The following is a 23,993-nucleotide window of genomic DNA, read 5'->3' on the forward strand; positions in this document are numbered from 1 at the left end:
GGCAGACAATACCGTCTCCTAGCAACTACCTCCGCTACGTCACCACTGTTGCCCATCTAATACCAGGTAAACATTATGTTATCTAAATTCTTTTATCTTATACTTCTGCTTCTCTATCGGCTACAAACTCTCCACTGTTGACTAAGTCAACGTCCTTCTCTCCCCCTAAAAAACCCAAAATGGAGTCCTACTTTATACTTATATTACCACTCTTCTTATACACTCCACGGCTGGCGGAGTAAAAGGAGGACTCTACGGAGATCCATTTAAGATTCATATCCGACTGCCACCCTCTAATAAAAAGGACACTTGTCCCACAAAAATCCTTCCCTAAAAATATACAAGTCCTACAAAATTTAACCTTAGCCATACAGTCACAGGAACAGGCCCTACAAGACCAACTACACCCCCCCTCCATAAAGACCCCTTCTCATAGTTAAAGCTTGTCCGTTAAGGGTTAAACCTAACACAGGCAGCTCACGTAACAAATCTCTCCCAGTGTTTCCTCTGTGCAGCCCTTGAAAGAGCCCCCTTAAGTCCCTTTACCTACTGCTTTCAAGGCTACAACTGGCTCTACAAGCACCTCCCAAAAACCGTTTTTTCTCCAAGTCCCACTATACCAAACCCAGAAAATCCAATCCTTCCTTTCTGCTACTCTGCCCCAAACTCCTCCTGGTGTAAGCACACCCAATCGCCCAATAGACCCAGACAGCCCCCGTGGAGGTTATTTCTGGTGTAATAAACCCCTCTTCAAGGTCCTTAACCATGCATCCATCAACCAATCCCTCTGCATCCCAGTGTCCCTAGTACCCTAGCTTAACTCTATATAGCAAAGCAGAAGTGGCTGAACTCACCTACAATTTAACTCTCCTCCTAATATCTCCAGAAACAGGCCGTCTCCTTCCCTTAGTCATCGGAATTTCTCTAGCCTCATCCTTAGTGGCGTCAGGGCTTGGAATGGGGCACTCCGCCATTCGTACAATCTACTCGATCTCTAACCGCCCAAATTCAAGAAGCCATAGAGGCTCAGCTGAAAGTCTAGCCTCTTACAACGTCAGATCACTTCAGTAGCTCAGGTGGCAGCACAGAACAGGAGAGCACTAGATCTTCTTACAGCTGAGAAAGGAGGAACATGTCTTTTCTTAGGAGAGAATGTTGCTATTACATAAATGAGTCAGGCCTGGTTGATACAAACATCCAAACCCCAAACAGAATTAAAACAGAACTAAAAAACTTAAACACCCCCCTACCCCAGGCCCCACCCTATAGGTGCTACAGTAATACAACAAATGCTCCCCTTCCTCATTCCTATATTAATCCCCTGTCTTATCCTATGCTTTGCCCCCATTTAATCAAATTTCTCCGAGCCAAAGTTCAAGAGATCCCTGTGTCGCCTTCAACCAGATGCTCCTAATCCCTACGTCTAGGTGCCAACCATAGACCCTCATGACAACACCCCCTGACAGCAGGAAGCAGCCGGACAGACGCCGCCACCCCCAATCATCATAATCAATAAAAGGTTGGACTGTCTGGACGGAGGGAGAGGGAAACAAAGAACAAAGGTGACTAAGATGGCGTACTTCTGGGTTCTTCATCACCAACTTTCCCGCGCCCGGGAAAAGCACAGGTCAACTGCGCAGGCACTGCATGACGTCCGACCGAGGAGACCAAAACCTACCTGGCCGCGCCCACCGCATGGCCCTTGACCCGCCCGTGTCCCGCTTACTGCCCTCCCACTCCCAGGCCCAAAACATAAAAGCCGCTCCCGGCAGGCACGCACCGCGAACTTTCTTGGCCCCTCCTCATACTCAGGACCCAGGAACCTCGCCCGAGAATGCCGGAGCGACTTCCTCGGCCTCCGCCGCCCGGAGACCGGTGAACCTCGCCTCCTCTTTCTATACACTGGCTACGTAATAAAGTTTCCTTTTTATCTTGCCTACTTGCCTTTTCCTCTGGCGCTGGCTCTGGTGGTCGCATAAAACAAATCAATAATCATTTCCATTTGCCAAGAATACTATGATATTCCAGGTACTGTGCTGGATTTCTTACATAGATTTTCTCATATAATCCTCACAATAGCCCTGTGGAGTTGTACTAATGTAATTTTTTAGATGAGGAAATGGAAGTGCAGAGAGGTAGAGTAACTAACTCCAGGTTACATACCTAGAAAATGCTAGTTTAAAGCGATGAGTAAAGGACTCTGTGTTCAGTAAATGGTGCTACAATAACTGGCTAGCCATATGCAGAAGATTGAAACTGGACCCCTTCGTTACACCGTATACAAAAATTAACTCAAGATGAATTAAAGACTTAAAAGTAAAACCCAAAACTATAAAAACCCTGGAAGAAAACCTAGGCAATACCATTTCAGACATAGGCATGGGCAAAGATTTCATGGTGAAGACGCCAAAAGCAATTGCAACAAAAGCAAAAATTGACAAATGGACTTTTATACAGCAAAAGAAACTATCAACAGAGTACACAGGCAACCTATGGGAGAAAATTTTTGCAAAATATGAATCTGACAAAGGTCTAATATCCAGCATCTATAAGGGACTTAAACAAATTTACAAGAAAAAAAAAAAAAACAACCCCATTAATAAGTGGGCAAAGGACATGAACAAACACTTCTCAAAAGAAGATATACATGTGGCCAACAAGCATATGAAAAAAAAGCTCAACATCACTGATCATTAGAGAAATGCAAATCAAAACCACAATGAAACACCATCTCACACAAGTCAGATTGGCTATTATAAAAGGTCAAAAAATAACAGATGCTGGCAAGGTTGTGGAGTAAAAGGAACACTTATACACTATTGGTGGGAGTGTAAATTAGTTCAACCAGTGTGGAAGACAGTGTGGTGATTCCTTAAAGACCTAAAGACAGAAATATCATTCAACCCAGCAGTCCCCTTACTGGGTATATACTCAAAGGAATATAAATCATTCTATTATAAAGACACATGCACATGTATGTTCATCACGGCACTGTTCACAATAGCAAAGATATGGAATCAACCTAAGTGCCCATCACTGATAGACTGTATAAAGAAAATGTGGTACATATACACCATGGAATACTATGAATCCATAAAAGGAATAAGATCACGTTCTCTGCAGGACATGGATAGAGCTGGAGGTCATTATCGTTAGCAAAATAATACAGGAACAGAAAACTAAATACCACGTTCTCATTTGTAAGTGGGAGCTAAATGATGGAAACACATAGACACACTAGAGGGAACAATACACTGGGGCCTATTGGATAGTGGAGGGTGGGAGGAGGAGACGATCAGAAAAAATAACTAATGGATACTAGGTTTAATACCTGGGTGATGAAATAATCTGCACAACAAACCCCCATGACACATGTTTACCTATGTAAAACCCGTACATGTACACCTGAACTTAAAGTAAAAGTTGGGAAAAAAAAAAAAAAGAAAATGCTAGTTTAACACAAGTTTGTCTGAGTTTAATGCCCATTCTCTTACCACTATGCCATGTAGCTTAAATGAGGTTATCAATTGCTTTACCATGGGGGTGGGGTACAGACTGGCTTAAGAAGGTTCAGAAACTCCATGAAATTATCGATAGAATGTTTTGTGTATGGGTATTATCTTAGGGAGAGAGAGTCCACTGGTTTTGTTAAAGATTGTCAGAAGGATCTCTGACCCATCCCAAAAATTGTTAAGAATTCTTGTATTCCTATAGATCTCTTAGACTTCTTCAGAATTATTCTTCAAAGGTATTCTGTGGCTTCATCTTCACAGAGCTGATGAGTTTCAAGAAAGTACTCAAGAGCTTCCATGTGGTGGGGAGTTCGGTGATTTTACTATTATCATATGAACTACCACCTAAAAAGGAGACCCCACGCAATGGGATATCAACTCACCTAGGTCAAAATCGCTTTTATTAAAAAAGATAGGGAATAATGAACACTGGTGAGGATGTGGAGAAAGGGGAATCCTCATATATTGTTGGTGGGAATGTAAACTAGTACAGCCACTATAAAAATGGAATGAAGGTCCCTCAAAAAACTAAAAATAGAACTATCATATGATCTAGAAATTCCACTACTACTACTGGGTATATATAGAAAATAAAGGAAATCAGTATATCAAAGAGATATCTGCACTCCCGTGTTTACTGCAGCACTATTCACAACAACCAAAATATGGAATCAACTAAGTACCCATCAGTAGATGAATGGATAAAGAAAATGTGGCACATATACATAATAGGATATTATTCAGCCATAAAAAGAATGAAATTTTATCATTTGCAGCAACATGGATGGAACTAGAGGTCATTATGTTAAGTGAAATAACTCAAGCACAGAAACACAAATATCACATGTTCTCATTGATATGTGGGAGCTACAAAAGAGAGTAGATTAGTGGTTACCAGAGGCTGGGAAGGGTAGGGGAGGATGAAGAGAGGTTGATTAATGGGTATAAATACGCACTATAATAGAAGAAATAAGAACCAGTGTTTGATAAATCAGTAGAGTGATATAGGTTACAATAATCTATTGTATATCACAAAATAACTAGAAGAGAATAATTTGAATGTTTCTAGCATAAAGAAAAGACAACTATTTAAGGTGATGAATATCCTAATTATACTGATTTGATCTTTACAAATTATACAAATGTATGAAATTATCACACATAGCTCCCAAATATATATATCTATATGTATCAATTAAAATTAATAAGGTCCTTTCATTTTCAGTATGGCAGAGACAATGCTGTGTCCATGTCATCCCGTTTCTCTTTCTTTCTGAGAACAGAGTTAGATTACGTTTCTCAGCCTCCTTTCCAGTTAGATGTGGGCAAAAGTAATGTATGCAACTTCTAGGTCTGATCCTTAACGAGATGTCTATTGAGTTTCTCTATGGATTACTACCTTCCACTGTAGGCTGACTGCATGCAGATCATCCACTAGAGGACTTCAAGGCCTAAGGCACTGAGGAATCACTCGATGGAAGAAGCCTGGTTCCTTGAATCACTGCTTGGAGCAGAGATTCTTCCACTCCCCAGGCAACCCATATTAAATTGTGATGTAAGAATGAAATAAATTACTATTTTTTGTGAAACTATTGAGATATTGTGTGTGTGTGTGTTTAACATGGTTGGTAGCTTGGCCCCAGTATTAACATTCAGCAACCCCAATCCTATTCACCTTTTAAGGCTTTTATAGGATGTTTCCCTTTCATGAATCCTTCCCTGCAAACTCCAGTTCATTGTGGTCTCTGTTTTCTAACCCATGGAAGCTGTTATTTATTTATTTATTTGTTACTGTGAATTTTCCAATCATGATCCGTGTAGGTAATAAGCTCCCTGAGGACAAGAACTGGATTTTAGAATTAGTTTTTATATCTCAAATAATTCAGTACACTTGGGCACAAATGTTCAATAAACCTTCCTAAATTACAGGACTAAATTTCCATGATTTATACTGAAACATATCTACCTTGAACAAAATAAAGCATGCCAGGAGGTCAAGAACTGCATATGAATTTCTCTAGAAATGAGCTTGGAAAGGATGCAGTGACAATGTCTTTGTCTAAAGTCCTTTAGAGGAATACAGTCCCCTATTAATTAGTGATGATTAGAATATGGGAAAAGTGGGGTTGACAACCAAGAGCACACAGACAAAGGACCATGGATCAAATTAACTGCAAACAAATGTGATCCATGTGGACAGCTACAATGAATAGCTCATGACACCGCTTCCCCCACCATACATACAAATCCAGTTGTTCTGTCAACATAACTTTGTTTGTGATCTTGTGATCTCTTCCGACCTTACCATGTTAGGAGTTCTGAAGAAACAGAAGTGCCTCAAGATTTTTTCAGGCTGATTTTTGTTACAGAATGGCTGTAGGACTTTGGATAATGCATTCGACCACTCAGTGTCTTGATTTCCTAACTTATATACTACCCATTACACAAGGTAAAATGGTGTGAAGCTCACGAGAGCCAATGAAATGAAAGGACTTTGAAGAAGATTAGTATTATGGTGGTGCTAAGTGGTATCTTAATTGCCTAGTTATTGCTATAATTCTTTCTGACAGGGACTTTTCTAAGCTTAGAATCATAGTCAAAAATTACCACACAGGCCCTGCTTGAACATTTTAGGCTTTTCTGTGTTCTGTAAATAAGATTTCAGTCCATGGAGCATTATGCAATCCTTGTCAGTAGGAGAGCACCCTATGTTAGATTCACCATAGAGACAAGTCAGTAGTTAAAAAGAGTTTGTTAGCTCAGGGGAAATACTACACTAGTAAATTATTGGTGTAAAAGCCTTCAAGCTTTTATAAGATGGTTAAAGCTTTCATACACAGAATCAAATAAATGAGGTTCCATGCCATGCAACTCACTAAGAAGGACCCTTGGCCAAGATGGTGGTAATGTCTCAACATTTAACAGTGAAACCAGACACTGATAATAACGTGATTTATTTTTCTTTGCTTTATAGAGGTTGGTGTGTGTGTGTGTGTGTGTGTGTGTGTGTGTGTAGAGAGAGAGAGAGAAAGAGAGATTAGGGTAAGTAGATGGTGCTAGTTCAAGTTTAAATGCACATGTCTTGTTTTATTTTTGTGTTAGAGTTCTTGCTCAAAAGATGCCTGCAGGCTGAGATTTAAGGGTACTCAGTATATATGGGCTAAGATAAATGAGGCTTACTAAATCTGTGCTGCATATTTTATATCTCCCCCTTTAGAAATTCCTCAAACATCAAGCAACGATATCTGAGACACTACTCAGATACATTTGAAAGAACTGTCTCTGTTATCCTAAGGAAGGAAACTGCCACACAAGAACCTTAGTGAACAATTAGCCCTAGGAAGGAAAGTTCATGTTTGCCCATGGACCAGCAAAACACTAATTGCAGTTGTTGCACTCTAGGGAAAATGAGTCTATCTCAAGGTATGTGAATGACCACGAGGTTCTAACATAAAAAGCAAACTAAGTATACTTTGTCCCGAATACTCAATAAAAGCAGGATATGAGGAATTAAGCCGATAGTGCTTACTATTCACACAAGTGGGGTAATTCAAGAAGAATTAAAATTTCTCTAGGATAATGATTTGCATGTAGTGCCCATTCAAAAACAACACAGAGGGCCCATTTAAAATTCTCCCTGCATCCGTACATCTTGACTAATGAAGCTAGTGCTAGAAGAGAAGTTCACAAAGTCAGGAGTGGTAGACAGTCATTTGCAAAAGGTAAGGCAGGGTAATGAGCACTGCGTGAATACACATTTTAAACCTTTTAAGTGGAGGTTCAAGAGACGTTTAGGAGAACTGATTTGGGCTCAATCAAGAATATATGAATATAACAACAGCACACACACACAGACACAGGCACAAATATGATAGCGGAACAAAAAGCAAAAAATAGTCAAAGCAGTTGTTTAATGAGATAAACAACTTCTTTTACTGTTTTTACCTTTCCACACTCTGCCCTACAAGTGTGACAATCTGTGGGCACAAGAACGTGACATTGAGAGGCATTTATAATGCTGGGATGTTTTGTTCAAAGGGAGCTAATGATTTCCTTAGCCTTGTCTTGATTGAGATTGGAGTTTCCAAGGCCATTTCCCTGTCTTTTTTCCTCTAAACTCAAATACCCAGACAAGTTCATCAGAGCTATGAGAGGTGGAGGAAAGAGTCTGGGGTAGAAGCCAGAAGATTCAGTTGTGAGACTGACTGTGACTTTAACAAATTTAAATGGTCTCCCAGTCCTTAGGTTTTGCCTTTATCTAATGGTGAGTAGAAAAGCTGAGCTGCTCATGTCAGTGGATGAGTGTAAAGACCATATAAAATAACTTCTATGTGTGAAATCTTTCTGAAAGGTCAACACAAGTGATGTTAGTATTATTTATAGAGACAGGGTGTTGCTGTGTCGCCCAGGCTGGAGTGCAGTGGCATGATCACAACTCACTGCAGCCTCGAACACCTGGGCCCCAGACATCATTCCCCCTCAGCCTCTCTAATAGCTTGGACCACAGGTGCATGCCACCACACCTGGCAGATCAAAAATTTTTTTTTTGTAGCTATGGGGTCTCACTATGTTGACCAGGCTGGTCTTGAACTCCTGGGTTCAAGTGATCCTCCTATCTCGACCTCCCAAGGTGTTGGGATTACAGGCATGAGCCACCGTGCCCCATCTTATTTATGTTTTTGATAAATTTTTCTGGCCTCATACGGTGGTTTATCTGTTTCTGATTACCTGCTTCAAAATGGCTTGACTTAGATGGCAGGAGCCCTATGTATAATTCTGACAGCATCTCCTCCATGTTGATGGTGATTATCAGTCTGTGCAGGGTCCTATACTGTTTCTCCAGTCAAACTGGTCTATGCACTGGCTCTAAAACATACTGCAACTTCCCCATCATTACAGATTTGCTGTACCATTTCCTGTGCCTGGAATACAACTCTGCTTATCTTTCAAGGTTCAGTGCAAGTCCAGCCTCCCAAATTACAATATACAAACTGACTTGAATACTTGCAAATATCCTGATGGAGGCATTTCCTTGTCAATTATATCAAACAATTCCATTGGTCTTGTCTGATGGCAGAAATCTTCTGAACCTATTAGAAAAGATGTGTAATACCAATCCAAGTGGATAGGAATGAGATATAATATGTCATTAAGCTGCGAATCTAAAGCGTGAACTGCAACTAAGAGACTGGAGTGTTTTCGACTGGACTTAAGAATGCATTTTACATACTGAATTAGGGCCATTTCAACAAATCCATTTCAGGACCACCCTATTCCTCACAGGAAGGGCTAAGTCATTCACTTCCCATTTAGCATCACCTCTTTATTCTCCACTGGCCTACCTTCTCTCCTTTGCCTTATTCTTTGAACTCTTATGTCTTTTGGAGTTCACTTAACCCATCAGGAATAGAGGTTAGAATAGTTCCTAGTTCTTTTTTATCTTTGTGTCCCATCCTTTTTCAGATTCCTTCCTTTTTCTCTACTTCTTCCCTCTTCTCATTTTTCCCCTTTTTTTCTCTCCAAACCCCAATCAGCTCTCCCGTCTGTGAATCCCTGTGGTTTTTAAAGTTTATACATGCAACCTAATCCTGTATTTTAGTCTTCTCTAATGAGTACTCCCATGTCTCCCCAATGAGATAATATTCCACTCAAGGGCAGGGACCATATCTTCTTAGTTTACTTATGATTTTCAAATTTGTTGCTTGAAAAACTTAACAAAACAATAAAGCTCAGTGAATGTGGTTCTTTTTCTAAGAAGATATACCAGGGGCATGATGTGGATGTGCTAGAGTAGCTAAAACCAGTGGGAATCTTATGAATAGTAAGGTGGGGCCATTGACACTAGTGTCTTGTTGACATCAGTAAAATATATTAAAAGTATTAATTAAGATAATGGCATCTCTGGATTCCTGTCTGATAACCAGTAAGTTTGTGCTGCAACAAGAGATGGTTGTGGTGTTTGACTACAGCATTTAGCATAGTTCCTGACATACAAGACTACTTATATATTTGTATATATATACACATATATATAAACATACTTTATATATTCATAAAATAGATTAAGGTCTATTTTAGAAACATAACAATTTGAACAATTTAAAAATGAGTAATTAATAACAGGCAGTGACTCTGATAAAGGAAGTAAAACAAAACTAAACTGAGGTGTATGAAAATACTTCCAGATGCCATTTTTACAACTGCAATGATTCTTTCCTTAATTCAACGGCTCAAACATCTCCAGCATTTCCAGGAACTAGGAAGATACCATTTTAGGATCAATGCAGAAGCAAGTGGTTTTGGTCATTTGCAAATTGGCTAGTATTTTTTTCAACATTCAATAGATTATTTGAATAATGTCATGCTGTTAAAATTGGATCAGATATACTTGGGAAAAAGTGCCCAACATTAGTAAGAAAAGTACAACGGAAAGAAACATTTTAGGTGCTAACTGTTGATCTGTGGTTTCTCAAAATTTCAAGTATAACAAGTGAAAATCAGAAGATTTCAAAGTAACCCTTCTTCTGTCCACTCTCCCTGGAAATGCCCCCAGCTTTATTACTCTGGAAAGGTGAGATCTTGCCCCAAGTCATGAAATAGTGCTGTGGTAGTAGCCTGCCTGCAGTTCTGATTTTACTTTGTTCAAGAGAACACAGGGAAAGGATTATGAAAACCAATATAGGTAAGCTTAGCAGAATCTACTCTGATGGATTTTGGCTTGGGGAGGGACAAAGCAGACCTATCAATCTATTACTATGGCTTCAGTTTCCTTGGGTTAGAGATGCTTTCCAAAATGAGAAATAATTCCTGCCCACTAAGAGAAACTACCACCGTAGTCAGCTTCCTTTCCTGAGTAAATACAGGTAAAATGGGGCACCTACCCTCCTTGCTTTTCTCCCAAACCCATTAGACTATTTCCCCCAAATGCAGTCTAATAAGCTTTTTGAAAATTGTGTTTCCCCCAAACACAGTCTAATAAGCTTTTTAAAAAATCAAGTGGAAGAGCTAGTAAATGAAACTGGAAGAAAAATAGAGCAAATAACACTGGGGCTTCCTCGCTAGGCTTTGATATTTGAGGCTTGAAGATAACCTCACATTTGAGTTATTAAGCCTGTGATTCCTCAGGGGGAAACTTTAAATGGGCCAGAACTCACTCCCAAGGGAACAGTGACTTTCTCTGGTCAACGATAAAGCTGACTCATTATACGGAGGCTCTCTCAGGAAGTTCACTGTTAGTCATTTAGGAAACTCCACATATGGGCACATACTAGAGGTGCTGATGTGATGATCTACACAGCTAATGGAAGAGCCTCAAAACCAATCTGTTCAGAAAATAATGGATTAATGCAGGGGTCCTTGATGATCCTGCTCCAAGGCCAAAACTGGTGTGTGTTTTCATATGTTAGTACCTGTGCCTTACGGGATGTTAAATATTTTGACCATCATTTTTATATGAGTGAAAGTCTTATTTAAAACAAAACAAAACAAAACAATCACTTTTTGAAATAGAATAGTCAGGTATACATTTGTAAGTCGATTTCTGAACCCTAGTTCTTTTTTTTTTTTTTTTTTGAGATGGAGTCTCACTCTGTCACCAGGCTGCAGTGCAGTGGCATGATCTCAGCTCACTGCAACTTCCGCCTACCAGGTTCAAGTGATTCTTCTGCCTCAGCCTCCCGAGTAGCTAGAATTACAGGCACATGTCACCACACCCGGCTAATTTTTGTATTTTTAGTAAAGATGGGATTTCACTGTGTTGGCCAGGCTGGTCTCGAACTCCTGACCTCAAGTAATCCGCCTGCCTCAGCCTCCCAAAGTGCTGATATTTCTAAATCCTACTTCTGACTTAAAATGTTTCACAATCAGGAAATATTTCAAGTGATTAGAAAAGTCAGAAAATAATACTACAGACCATCGTGCATGCATCACCAAAATTTAATATATGTATCATTCCTTCATATATTTCTTTCTTTTCTTTTTTTCTTTTTTTTTTTCTTTTTGAGATGGAGTCTCACTCTGTCAACCAGGCTGGAGTGCAGTGGCGTGATCTTGGTTTACTGCAAGCTCCACCTCCTGGATTCAAGAGATTCTCCTGCCTCAGCCTCTTGAGTAGCTGGGATTACAGGCACCCACCACCATGCCTGGCTAATTATTTTTTAATTTTTATTTTTAGTAGAGACGGGGTTTCATCATGTTCGCCAGGCTGGTCTTGAACTCCTGACCTTGTGATCTGCCCGCCTTGGCCTCCCAAAGTGCTGGGATTACAGGCGTGAGTCACCACACCCCGCACATATCTCTTTCTTAAAAAGGAAATTATATGGCTATAGCCAATCCCATTTCCTTATCCCTATCCTCTTTTTCCTTCTCCAGAGGTAACTACTGTCCTGAAGTTAGTGTGTATCATTCCCATGCATGTTTTTATACATTTTCTACATATGTATATGTCCATGAATAATACATAATATTGTTTTTGTGCTTTAAAAATTTATGTAGGACATGGATGACAGTGATGGCTAAGCAATAATGTGAATGTACTTAATGCCTCAGAACTGTACATGTAATAAAATAGTAAATACTATGTTATGTATATTTTACCACATAAAAATACATAAATTATATTACACCTTATGCATCCTTTTGCAATCTTCTCTTTTATCCATGCAACATTATATTTTTGGCTATTAATGGTTTTACATGCAGATCTAGCTCATTCATTTTTACTGTTGTATAATGTTCCATCATTTGACCAACCCCCTGTTAATGGATTATTAGGTTGTTTCTATCTTTTATACTATAGTTAATATAATAGCACATGTCTTATGCACGTGTGTACTTGTGACAGTCCATACACTTTTCTTCAGTAAAGCACCCTCTAGCTCATCTCTCTGATGTTGCAATTTTTCCCCTTTAGTTGAACGATGAATTTTGCAAGTAAACAGAATTAAATTAGGGCTGTGTCTGTACAATCAATGAAGTCTGAAAGAAGACAATTTGAATACAGTCAAACAATTTTGAAAACAAAATGTTTATTACAAATCTTGAAAATAATCTACTTAATAATAGTTACTGGCTTAAAAAAGTATTTTAATACTTATTCTCATTCTCATCATCAAACTTTATTCAGTACCTAATCTGTGCCAGGCACTGTTTAACCCATCTTGTGTCATTTCATCCTCTATAAACCCATAATGAAGGTAGGTACTTTCCATTTTACAGATGAAAAAACAGTGGCTCAAATACGGATTCAAAATAAATTTGAACCCATTTTATCTGTACTATTCCAAAGTCTCTGGTTTTAACTACCGTACACACTTCCTAAGTTTTCCAAATTTCACAGGGCTCAAATTGGAGAGGCACATGGTATGATTTAAGGGTCACTAAAAAGTCTGCCCACCTGCCTTAAATATATTATATCTTTATGACAGGAAGATTTTTCCAGCTGGACACAAACTCTAGAGATGTTAAGAAGATATATTGATAATTCTGACCATATGAAGTTAGAAAATTCCATAGGGTTAAAAAAAGAGAGAAAAATCACAAGCTTGGAAAAATATTTGGAACACATATGAAACACAAAGGAATGTTTTTCTTAATTTCCAGAACAGAAAGGACAACAGCTCAGTAGAAAAACTGTAAGAGGATATGAAAGTGAATTTACTAAAAAAGAAATACAAATGGTCACAACAGATATGAAATGAGACTCAAATTCATTGATAATTAAAGGAACGGAAATTAAAGTTACAAGCTACAAGGCACCATTTCCTGCTGATCAGATAGGCATACATTAGGAGGTTTATATTGAGAGCTGCTGAGGGTATTGCAAACTGGCACTCTGATACACTATTAGCGAGATTGTAAATGTGTTCAATCTTTTGGGAGGACAATTTGTCAATATCTACTACTGCTAAAAATTAACCCTATGTATGTACTCACAAAAGTGCTCCAAAATATATGAACCAGGTTATTCATTGCAGCACTGTAATAATAAAAGATTAAAAACAAGCAACAAGTATATGAAGAGGCAACTGACTTAATACATTATGGTGTATCCATATGTTATAATATCGTGCAGCTCTTAAAAACAAAGAGGTAGATATATACCTGCTTTTATGGAAAGATCTTCAAGACATATTGTTAAATAAAAGAATCAGGGTGAGGAGTAATCTATATGGTATGGTTTCCTTTTATGTAAGGGAAAAATATATATACAGTTCCGGAAGGAATCTCAAAAGCCTGCTAAAATTGGTTATCTTTACAGAGAGAGACCTGGGTATGTGGGTTTGTGGCAAAGAAGCCTGAAATTTCTTTTGTATCTTTCTATATAGTTAGAACTATCAAACCATAGACATTTATTACTTTTACATTTTTATGTTTCAATGTCAATAGTGCTTATCTAGATGGGGGAATTGTGGGCCTTTTAAATTTTTCTTCTTTCTGCTACTCTTTTTAAAAAATAATAAATGTAATCTAAAGATCTTTTACTACTGGCCTGCCAGGATTCCTTCAAGGTCTTCCATTTAGGTTTCTTCCATGACTTATGGTATTACCCCTTCAGCAGGTCTCCTGTAACATGCTCAGGTGGGAGTAACCCATTGTCAACCATCAGTACTATGACACTCCTTCTTGGAGAGCTGTCATCTATGGAAACAGAGAGCTGAGTCCTCAGAAATCGGGCCATCGGACAAGACAGGGTGTGTGTGTGAGAAAATAACATACATGTATTTTAAGAAAAATATAAAAGTTGCATTTTATTTAATAACTAGACATCATCAACTCAAAAAATAATATCTGGTCTTTTGTTGAATTATAATAAATGCTCAGAAAATTAAAGAGAAGAAAATAAAAGTCACTTATAATTTCTTATGCTCTTAGTAGCAATTATAATTGCTAACATTTACATATACTCCCTTTAAAACTTTCTCTCTCTATATAAGTATATAATATATAGTAATATATATATTATATAATATATAATATACATATTACCCTTATACTCTTACAGATGAGGCAGCATACAGTACACACAGCTTTGTGTCCTGAACTTTTCACTGAATGTTATTTTGTGAATATCTTCCTTATATCTGCAGGGGTGTACCAAGGTTTGGGGGAGCAGGTGGGAGTGGTTGGTTCTGGGTATAGAGAGTAAGGGGAAGTGCATTTTCTGTTGAAATCTTGAAAAACAATAATAAACCTGATGAATAGTAGGTCTGTTTTAACAATCAACATTCGCTGGAAATTCTAAATAACGTCAGTGATAAAATACTCCTACTACTGTCCCATCCCCCTTTAGTATGCCACTTATATCCACCCAGTTCTGATTAGGGAAGAGAGGAGACAAAAGGGTGGATTTCTATCTAGGAGAGATAGACTGAGGGCTGCTGCAAGGGGCTCAGTGTTAGCCAGGGAGTCACTGAAAGATGGGATGAAGAGGAGACATTTCAAACATCCCCTATTTCTGCTTAGATCTGTCCAGCTTAGTTAACTTTTAAACATATGCTTGACGTAAAAAAAAAAAAAAAAGGCAGCTGACTATGAGTCACTCCTGTTTTTTTTTTTCTTTTTTAAACAAAAAAACCCAGAAGCTGTCTTTATGTTGCATTTAACTTATGTCATTAATGATGCTGCTTGTAAGTGCCCTGAGTAGTGACATCTATAAGCCCTGGGCTGAAGTGGTCAAAAATGCAATCAATTGTTCAATTATAAAATAAAAAATGAACGTCCTTACTCTATTTCCAGCTGTGTTTTAGCCTGTGACAGTGTTAAATTCATGGATTTCCAAAGAAATCTTAGTTTGCTGCATCATGTTGTTTGAATTTTACACTATACAACTACTAATTTATCCAGTATTTCTGGAGGATCAATGAAGCTAAAATGATCTTTTATGACTCCGCTGGTGTGGAGTGAATATTCTGTATTCCCTGGGAAGTCAACACACTGTAGACTTCAGATTCCTTCAAAAATCAGCAAAGCATGCTAGACTCACCAGGAAATGACTTCCCAATTTCTTTAATTTTATAGTCAGCTCCATGCATTTGGTAACCGTGAAATTACTGGACCATCTTGTATTGATGGTGGAGCAATATGGAGCCATGATCAAAGTTCAACTCTAATACAGCTTTATGTTTTAGAATCTTAAAAACAAACATTTTGTATGGAAAGAAATGTCCTAATTAACTTCTGAAGAATTTGTACATTAAAACATCTTACCCTGCTGGAGAAGACTGATAAAGCAAACGTACTACCTTCTGCTGAAGAGAAATTGTATTTAGAAGGAACTTGCTATTCTCATAAAACTTTTAATAGGAAGAAGTGAATCAAATTCCTTAATTACCATTTTATGGTTGGTAAAAGGGCAAATTACATGCCATCCATTTCTAAACTTCTAAATGTCTCTGATGCTTTTAATTAAAGCTGCCATCTAGAAACTACTAAAGCAATTTTACACAATTAGTTATTTATAGGTTACCATAATACACCACTCAAAATATGATTTAAGTGATTTGCAGCCTGTTAGTGTAAGATCTCTGTCACTTTTTTGGCAGGGGTGAGGAGGACTCTTCTTTCTCATCAGCTGAGGCAGATAAGAAAGGTATGACATTGAGGAGTTGTGGTAGGGAAGCAAAGTTATTTTGGCTAGCGATCTTAAATAAAAAGAGGAACCACAATTCCAAGTTGTCAGTCTTTGCATGTAGGCGTCCAAGTTTTATTCTAGACAATACTGCAGAGGTGAAGTATATCAGTGCTATTCCTCCACCTCTTCCCACTTTGCAGCTATTCTGCCACATACCTAGCACCACACTTCTCCATGCATGCTACCTTCAGTGATTCCCATCTAGGCTTGTCTTCCTCAGGTGATCTTGTCAATCCAAACATATCCATCTTCTGCTCCATTCCCTCCAGGCCCCCATAAAGTGTTTTAATGAAGAATTAATATGCTGCTCTCATAGACAATTCCCTGCACTACATACTAAGTTCACATCTGAAGAAAATCCTTATGGAATGAATTTAATTGTGAAATAGTAGGCTGCTAAGGGAATTACTTTAGTTAGATGGACCTTGTGAGGCTCCCCAAAATACAACATGTACAAGGAACCAACACTAGAATTGCTGCATCTCAAGGTGAGGAGGGGCCGGCTAGTCAAATCACATACAACATGTGAATTCCATCCTACCTTGACTCTTGCTTCTTCTGTGGCACCCATCCTACCTAGAAATTATCAAGTCTCAGATTGACCTACAAGGACATAATGTTTCCTTCCTTCCAAAGTAACTTATTCCATATGTGGGTCACTATTATAATTATTATTACTATAGCAACAAAACAGCAAGACTGATCATAACAGTAGGTAATACTGTTATGTAATACAGTAACATACTTTATGCTGGGTGTCACACTAGGCAATTTACATACATTATCCAACAACCCCATTGTGTAGGCACTATTACTAGTCTTCCAACTTTACAGATGAGGAATCTGAAGCTCAGAGAAGTTAGGTGACTTGCCTAAGGTCACATATTTAATTAGCAGTGGATCTGGGATTTGCATCCATTTCTATTTGACTCCAAAACCTGAAAAATTATCTACCATGTTATCTGGCCTCTAAAATATTACCTCTGTGTTTGCTAGAATCTGATGCATACATGAAAATTAAGACAAATGCAGAAGAAAAAGTCATTAATAATGCATCCGTGGCTTTATAAAATTTGAATAAACTTAATATAGGTCTTCTCAACCATGGATGCTACCTAGACCAAACAGGCAATGAACCAAGGCTAGATGTAAGTGCCTTCCTTTTGTCTGACTTCTCTCACCAACAGCTTATGGCTTTGGGATTGCAACAGAACAGGCCGGAAGGTCCTCAAGTTCCAGTTGCTGACATAATCTAAGGCCAAAATCTTTTGACTACCCTAAGCAGATGCATTAGATGAATTGTGCATTAAAAACAGGTTAAGGTCTAATTCTGGTTGCATAATAGGCACTAACTCTTCTGTTACAGTTACAGTAAGCTGAGAGACCAGTAACAGCGTTAGAGACAGAAAGCCCCCTAAATGAAAACAGCACAAGAACATTGAGGGATAAAGGACAAATATTTTGCCTGAATTTTAAGGCTTTATCAAACATATTTTTTCAAGATGTTTCTGATTCTCAAACAAGGTTGTTGGAGTAAAATTCTCATAAGAAATGTCTTGAAATTGGGCTAGCAATTTGGCCATGGGTGGTAGAATAATGTCTTACCCAGAAGAAAGACTTCAGTAAGTACCTCTCCCAAACCTTTCCCACTTACACCCTCATTTTCAGCAGAACAGATCCACTTCTCTGAGAACACTGAGACTATCTGGATGAAGAATCATCACTCTTCTAGCTTCTCCTACCTACAAACTGATCCTCATCCCTATACCCTACACATAACTGCTTCAGTCTCCCTTCCTATTCTAGGCCTACTTCCTTCCAGTTTCCTGCATGCTTTGATTTATTCCCTGTCTTCTTTATCTTTCCACTGACTGATAAACATTGCCACATCTCCCCTTATAGAAAAAGGCTTCCTGAGCTCATTGGCCTCCCACAATTTATCACTCCCCATCTCTCACATTCAAGCTTCTCAGAAGACTGATCTTCACCAGTGATATTTATTTTCTCATCTTTCATGGGCTCATCAAATGACAAAAATCTGGCTTCCACCTCTACCACCATCCAAACCACCAATGGCAGGGTCACCAATGAACTCCTCATTGCCTAATGCAATAGCTACGAATGTGTGACATTCGATGTTGTTTTTCACACCTCCTTGAAATTAACTACTCTCTGGCTTCTTGGACAGTGCGCTCTTTTGGTCCACCACCATTTTTTCTGAAGGTTTCTGCACTGTTTCCTTCATTAGATCCCCTTCCACTGCCAATCTTATACAGATGAGTAAGTACTCCCTGTCATTTCTTTGCCCCAGTTTTGCTCCAGTGCATTTATTACCCTGTCACCAACATTATCAAAAACACATGCATAAGGTGGACATCTCTCCTGCTTCAAATCCTTTCCCTATAGGATAAAATCCAAACTTCCTTTTCTTGCTTCTGCCCCCCTTTTCTATTACTCTCCAATATTCTTACTCTAAGAATACTGAATTATTTGCAGTTTCTTAAATATACCATTCTTTTCATCCATGCTATGGCTTACCCGTAATTTTGTTGAGGGCTGTCCCTAGTGTCAATCCAAGATGGATCATATGCTAAAGGAATTTAGGAAAAACCATACCACTTCCATTGAACAGGAAAACCAAAAGAACATTCTATGCCTGTTTCTTTACTATACTCTCTCCCGCATAGACACCAATGACATCAACAAAAAGTCATTGATTATAATCTTAGCATCTTTCCATTAACCCCAAATATAACTTTTCACAATAGCATGCAGATGACAGGAGAATGAGTAGGGCTTCAGGATGCGCTTCAACTAGATCTGGATAGGGACAAAAACAGATTGTTTGTGTCTAGACTTTATTATTCCCAGATTTCTTAATTTACAATGAAGTTAAGATGAATCCTGTAAGGTTAGTGTCCTGTATACCCTAAAAACACTTTTGGAAGCCGTCAAGATTTAAGGATCACTTCCTTCCCATGGAACAGCTCAGAGGCTGTTTGCACTTGTCTGGATATTTCCTAAGTTCTGTTCCTGCTGAGTTCTGAGGTCAGTTTGCCTGAAGATGTACATGAAAACAGAGATATAACCCTGGTGAGGTCCAAGATAACCTAATTAAGTCATTGATTTATTTCATACTGTCCAGTCACTCCTTCACCCTCTGTATCTACTTAAAAAAATAAATGCATCCAGCTTGTCACAAATTTTATTTTATATCCCCACCTAGTACCATTTCACATTCTGCTTAAGTACTTGGTCATCTATTACATGACTCATTAGTTTGGGTTCTCTGTAGAATTAAAGAAAGTTGCAGTAAAAATAATAAATGGAACCTAAGTTTCAACTACATCATCCATGCATGATTTAAAAGCATCTTTCAAAGTCAATTCAAACTCATATACAATGCCAGGGATTAGTACTCTGTCAACCTCTTTTCTAAACTTTTTTTCTTTGTCCCATTACATTGAAGTATTGATGAGTAAAATGGCAAATGTTTCTCTTTACTGGGATTCAGATCAAAGTGCATAAAACTGGATCAGATAAAGACTTCCTCCGAGGAGAAGTACCCACGGGCTATCATATGAAATTCTATTTGGCGACGCTTCCATTTCCATTTTTCCTTCAAACAAAATTTGTAGTTACTACTGTAGTCAAGAAATTTAATAAAATGAAGGTTTCCTGCCTGTGTCCCTTAAGGAAAATTTGGTGAAGTTTCTAATTACAGAATCTTCCAAAGAGAAGTGACAAGGTTTCCTGGAGATTTATTTGAATAATTACATTTACAGAGTATGTAAATGCTATCTATGTAGTGCACTATAGGTATACTACTAGGTCAGAAAAATCTGAGAAATTGTTTTAATAGGAAAAGGAAACTAGACTAAAAGTTATTTATCTTGTAAATAAAAATATTTTGTTCCCATTGAATACATGTCCTCAGATTGAAAAGCAATTTTTTCCCAATATTTCCAACCTTCCCAGAGATCATGGATTTTAGCAGAAAGGCAGACAGTGTGGTATGGTGAAGTAAACCGTGGCCCAGGTGGGCGGATCACGAGGTCAGGAGTTCGCGACCAGCCTGACCAACATGGTGAAACCCTGTCTCTACTAAAAATACAAAAATTAGCCAGGCGTGGTGGCCCCTTCCTGTAATCCCAGCTACTCAGGAGGCTGGGCAGGAGAATCCCTTGAACCTGGGAGGCAGAGGTTGCAGTGAGCCAAGATCGTGCCACTGCATGCCAGCCTGGGTGACAGCAAGACTTTGTCTCAAAAAAAAAAAAAAAAAAAAAAAATGGCATCATAGGTTTTTCGGAGTCAGGCAGACCTGGTTTGAATTCCAGTGTTGTTATCTGTAAACTGTGTGATACTGGGTAAATTTCTTTTTTAAAAAATAACTTTTATTTTAGGTTTAGTGGTACATGTGCAGGTATGTCCGGGTAAATTCTTAACCTGTCTGATTTTCTATTTCCTCTTCTGTACAATGGGAATAATACTATTTACACCATGCATTGTTGTGAAGATCAGAGAAACTGTGTGCAAAATATCTAGCACAGTGTATGGCACACAGTAGGCACTGAGCAAGTTATAGCTACAGTTATTTTAATACATTAGAGCTGAAAGGCAGATCATCCTGAGCCCTTCAGTTCACAACTGAGGAATTTCAGGACCCAGTGTTTAAATGCCCAATGTCATAAAATTAGTCATTGGCACCATTCAGCCTGTCTATCTTGGTGTTCAGCTAAATGAAACCACAGTGAGGTACACTGACTTGCATGGAGTCACTGAAAGAAACCATGGGCATTACACGTATTGAATACGAAAGTCCAGGCTCCCTCACCTGGTATTTACCAAAACTTGCTGCCATTGCTAACAACAACAACAACAAAACAACAACAACAACAAAAAACCAAACACAAAACAAAAACCAAACCAACACAAAAAAATCCCATGGCTTCTGACCTATTACCTTTTGCTGACTGTTTTTTAACCCCACTGGATAATTTACTCCGAATTTAGAATGAATGATCTCAAAAGCAATTTTATTTCATCCTATTTTTAGAATAGATTTAGGGAGTAAATTAGTTGTCGTACAGATTAACATTTATTTGCGTTACCTTGCGTAATTAAGGACATGTTGGGGAGCCTTCCTATAATTGCAGTATGTTGCTTGTTAAAGTCTTAGAGCAAGCTCTCTTCCCTAACCTAGAAATGGTGCTCCCTAGATGTACATTTCCATTTTCTACTGATCTGCAGCTTTTTTTTATTAGCTTCTAGGTGGAGGGAAAAATCAAACCTCTCCTTAAAGAAATCCATTAAACGTTTGCTGTCTACTAAGTGGAAGGAAGAGGGAGCTGATGGACAGGGTCGTTTTAAAGCAAAAAACAAACAAATTGGGCCTTCTTGAGAGACAAAGAATCTGTAGGAGAACCTCAAAGATGAAATGAGCAATTAGCAATACTCTCCTCTCATTTTGTACACTGTAATAACTTTTTGCATGATTTTTCCTTTTATGGAAGTCTATGAAATCGCCCTGCAGCATTTCATTTAAAGAGAATCTCACTTCTAATTCACTGACAAAGGTGAGTGCTGACTATATTCAGCATGGAGATACGTGCCATAGCTAGGCACCTAAGTGTTCTGACCAGCATTTTCAGAGCAACTGATGGCTGGACATAGGTTCTACCATCTGAGTTATTATAAAGATCACTAACAGGGTCTTCAAACATTGTTAGCATGGTTGAAGGAGATGTGGTGGCTACCTAGTGTGAACCACAAATCCCACTCCTTTAAGCATTCTAGTTCACTCACTGGATCAAAGCAGATGTTGACAACACCAGCTTCCGGAACGTTATGTGTAAGCTGTCCCAGATGGATTAGACATTTAGCTGTCTGAAGTCTGGGCTAGATGTTCTCAGGGCTCCTTATTGCTTTGGAATGAATGAAGTGTACCAGATTATGGCAAAGGAAGCTCTTGGATAGAAACATGAGTAAATCAAGCCAAAGGAAAATGTAGTAGTGGCTATGACAAGAAGAAAAACTTAGTTTAATATTAGCTTTAATAGATACATAATTTCATATTATGTATAATAAAGTGCTGAAATTTCATAAATTTCAGCACTCTCATTACTGATGCTTCAAGAATTCATGTAAATCCTGTTCATCAGCACTTTATTATTGCTGCTTTCCAAGAAAAAAAAAAGCTGCAGTGAACCAATTATTTGCTTTATTTGGAAAAGCTGAAATATTCATTCTCTATGTGGCAGGTTGAATGTGGTAGTTGAGGTGAGTGGTTTTCAAACTAGCAGCAACTCAGGAGGATGTCAATTTAAGGCACAATACAAGCTTGATTCCTCTCTACTTTTTATGCAGAAATCTTTATAATACCCTCAAGAATTTTAAACCTGTGTAAAAGGTGAGACTCAGCCTAACGTATTTTCTTGAAAGATGAGCTGATCATATGTTACACCCGAGTTATTTATTCATTCATTAAATATGTATTGTGGACCCACTATGTATAAGGAAAGAGCTGGCACAGAGAAATAAAGAAAAAATTTACCATAATACTTGGAGGAGGCGGGGGCTTGTGTTCCCTTAGGGAAAATAAATCACCCCCTGTAAACACCATTGAAATTCCTTTTAGGAATTCCTGGCATAGATAAGAGTACTTAATTGATCAATTACACAATAAGCATGTGTAGTGGGTCCCACACTATGCTAGAAGTTGGTGGGGAAGTGGGGAAGATTCCAAAATATTAGATGTGGTTTCCCATCTCAAGCAACTTATTTCAGTAGAAAAAATCTCCCATTCATGAAAGCACTGGAAGCAAAAGAAGGCAAAATAAAATCAAGTGCTAATTGTGTAGTGTAGACACTGTTAAATAAATTCAGATTTAATGGTATGGGGTTAGCCAGAGGGGCTTTATAAAAGATAAAGGCCTTGAAGAAAGTGAAGGCTTTAAACTGTGATACAAGTAGGAATTCAATCCCAATATAGCAAATGTCAAATGGTTAAAGAGTAACCTCTTAAAATTTAAAGTAATAAGTGACCATCTAATAAATTAAACACACTGACCTCACTACATTTATTGGCATGGAAAGACGGTCATAATACATTGTGTGTAAAACAGGTTACAGAACAGCATTGTATAATATGATTCTACTCTTAGAGAATTAAAATATCTGATATGCATTGAAAAAGTCTAGAAGGATAAATACTAAAATGTTAACAGTGGTTTTCTACATAAGCCTACAGTGGTAGACTTATGGGTGATTTTAATTAAATTTTTTTGTTCTCCCTTTTCTAATTTTTCTGCAACAAATGTTTGTATTATTTGTATAATAACTAAGAAAACACTGGCTTTATAAGCCAAGTAAAATGAATAATTTCTAAAAATCACTAACATAAATGCACGCATGTATGCATGTGTGCAGACACACACACACACACACACACACACACACACCCACACACACATCTTGGAGACGGAACTGAGAAGAGTAGTTAAATAATTAAGATGGCAGGGTCAATGATATATGATGACAGACTTAAAAGTTGACTATCCTTCAACTTTGTGGCCTAAGATTGGCATATGATTCAATCCAGAAGAACCAGAAGTTAATTGGGAGACACAGATTTGTTCACTAGATTCTAGGCAATTAAATTGAAGGTTGGTCCTTGAAAACTGAGAAGTAAATTTAGGACAAATAAAAATAAGTCCAAACTCCCACAGAAGGCAACAGAAAAAAATTGAAATTTGTTATTCTAGAGGCAATATCAACTGAAAATATAAGTAATTTCCAGAATGATTCAGATAAATTAATGGAAGAAAAGTTCATTGAAGATTCATAATTTT

General features: G+C 38.1%; 1 protein-coding gene across 1 annotated transcript in view; it reads right to left on the bottom strand.

The window, feature by feature from the left end:
- LOC117078435 (teneurin-1) overlaps nucleotides 1–23,993 on the bottom strand; it is a 174,971-nt gene that overhangs the window by 63,534 nt on the left and 87,444 nt on the right. The window lies entirely within an intron of this gene.

The sequence above is a fragment of the Trachypithecus francoisi genome, unplaced genomic scaffold, assembly GCF_009764315.1.
Source record: "Trachypithecus francoisi isolate TF-2019V2 unplaced genomic scaffold, Tfra_2.0 Lachesis_group6, whole genome shotgun sequence".
In the NCBI taxonomy this organism is placed as follows: domain Eukaryota; kingdom Metazoa; phylum Chordata; class Mammalia; order Primates; family Cercopithecidae; genus Trachypithecus; species Trachypithecus francoisi.